Raw genomic sequence first — 2704 nt, 5'->3', positions numbered from 1 at the left:
GCTCACGACGGTCACCGCGCAACGCAAGAACAGGCCAAAAACTTGCCAAAACGGCCCAAAAACGGGCCAAAACTGGCCATTTTTGGCTGCGCGAGCGAGCGGCGAACAGCGAGCGAAGCGAGAGGCAGCACCGTCCCTGCTATACGAAAGCCCCATCCAGCCCTGTGCCACCCGGGGGGTTCCAGGGTGCTGAGATGGCTGACATTTTGCTCCGCTCACGACGGTCACCGCGCGACGCAAGAACAGCCCAAAAACAGGCCAAAACGGCCCAAAAACGGGCCAAAACTGGCCATTTTTGGCTGCGCGAGCGAGCGGAGAGCGGCGGACAGCGAGCTAAGCGAGAGGCAGCACCGTCCCTGCTATACGAAAGCCCCATCCAGCCCTGTGCCACCCGGGGGGTTCCAGGGTGCTGAGATGGCTGACATTTTGCTCCGCTCACGACGGTCACCGCGCGACGCAAGAACAGCCCAAAAACAGGCCAAAACGGCCCAAAAACGGGCCAAAACTGGCCATTTTTGGCTGCGCGAGCGAGCAGCGAGCGGCGGACAGCGAGCGAAGCGAGAGGCATCACCGTCCCTGCTATACGAAAGCCCCATCCAGCCCTGTGCCACCCGGGGGGTTCCAGGGTGCTGAGATGGCTGACATTTTGCTCCGCTCAAGATGGTCACCGCGCAACGCAAAAACAGGCCAAAAACTGGCCAAAACGGGCCAAAACTGGCCATTTTTGGCTGCGCGAGCGAGCGGCGAGCGGCGGACAGCGAGCGAAGCGAGAGGCAGCACCGTCCCTGCTATACGAAAGCCCCATCCAGCCCTGTGCCACCCGGGGGGTTCCAGGGTGCTGAGATGGCTGACATTTTGCTCCGCTCACGACGGTCACCGCGCGACGCAAGAACAGGCCAAAAACTGGCCAAAACGGCCCAAAAACGGGCCAAAACTGGCCATTTTTGGCTGCGCGAGCGAGCGGCGAGCGGCGGACAACGAGCGAAGCGAGAGGCAGCACCATCCCTGCTATACGAAAGCCCCATCCAGCCCTGTGCCACCCGGGGGGTTCCAGGGTGCTGAGATGGCTGACATTTTGCTCCGCTCACGACGGTCACCGCGCGACGCAAGAACAGCCCAAAAACAGGCCAAAACGGCCCAAAAACGGGACAAAACTGGCCATTTTTGGCTGCGCGAGCGAGCGAGCGAGCGGCGGACAGCGAGCTAAGCGAGAGGCAGCACCGTCCCTGCTATACGAAAGCCCCATCCAGCCCTGTGCCACCCGGGGGGTTCCAGGGTGCTGAGATGGCTGACATTTTGCTCCGCTCACGACGGTCACCGCGCGACGCAAGAACAGGCCAAAAACAGGCCAAAACGGCCCAAAAACGGGCCAAAACTGGCCATTTTTGGCTGCGCGAGCGAGCAGCGAGCGGCGGACAGCGAGCGAAGCGAGAGGCATCACCGTCCCTGCTATACGAAAGCCCCATCCAGCCCTGTGCCACCCGGGGGGTTCCAGGGTGCTGAGATGGCTGACATTTTGCTCCGCTCAAGATGGTCACCGCGCAACGCAAAAACAGGCCAAAAACTGGCCAAAACGGGCCAAAACTGGCCATTTTTGGCTGCGCGAGCGAGCGGCGAGCGGCGAACAGCGAGCGAAGCGAGAGGCAGCACCGTCCCTGCTATACGAAAGCCCCATCCAGCCCTGTGCCACCCGGGGGGTTCCAGGGTGCTGAGATGGCTGACATTTTGCTCCGCTCACGACGGTCACCGCGCGACGCAAGAACAGGCCAAAAACTGGCCAAAACGGCCCAAAAACGGGCCAAAACTGGCCATTTTTGGCTGCGCGAGCGAGCGGCGAGCGGCGGACAGCGAGCGAAGCGAGAGGCAGCACCGTCCCTGCTATACGAAAGCCCCATCCAGCCCTGTGCCACCCGGGGGGTTCCAGGGTGCTGAGATGGCTGACATTTTGCTCCGCTCACGACGGTCACCGCGCGACGCAAGAACAGCCCAAAAACAGGCCAAAACGGCCCAAAAACGGGACAAAACTGGCCATTTTTGGCTGCGCGAGCGAGCGGCGAGCGGCGGACAGCGAGCGAAGCGAGAGGCAGCACCGTCCCTGCTATACGAAAGCCCCATCCAGCCCTGTGCCACCCGGGGGGTTCCAGGGTGCTGAGATGGCTGACATTTTGCTCCGCTCACGACGGTCACCGCGCGACGCAAGAACAGCCCAAAAACAGGCCAAAACGGCCCAAAAACGGGCCAAAACTGGCCATTTTTGGCTGCGCGAGCGAGCAGCGAGCGGCGGACAGCGAGCGAAGCGAGAGGCATCACCGTCCCTGCTATACGAAAGCCCCATCCAGCCCTGTGCCACCCGGGGGGTTCCAGGGTGCTGAGATGGCTGACATTTTGCTCCGCTCAAGATGGTCACCGCGCAACGCAAAAACAGGCCAAAAACTGGCCAAAACGGGCCAAAACTGGCCATTTTTGGCTGCGCGAGCGAGCGGCGAGCGGCGAACAGCGAGCGAAGCGAGAGGCAGCACCGTCCCTGCTATACGAAAGCCCCATCCAGCCCTGTGCCACCCGGGGGGTTCCAGGGTGCTGAGATGGCTGACATTTTGCTCCGCTCACGACGGTCACCGCGCGACGCAAGAACAGGCCAAAAACTGGCCAAAACGGCCCAAAAACGGGCCAAAACTGGCCATTTTTGGCTGCGCGAGCGAGCGGC

This window comes from Musa acuminata, unplaced genomic scaffold (genome assembly GCF_036884655.1).
Source record: "Musa acuminata AAA Group cultivar baxijiao unplaced genomic scaffold, Cavendish_Baxijiao_AAA HiC_scaffold_141, whole genome shotgun sequence".
Taxonomy (NCBI): domain Eukaryota; kingdom Viridiplantae; phylum Streptophyta; class Magnoliopsida; order Zingiberales; family Musaceae; genus Musa; species Musa acuminata.
The sequence above is the reverse complement of the archived record's forward strand: the minus strand, read 5'-3'. Positions refer to the sequence as shown.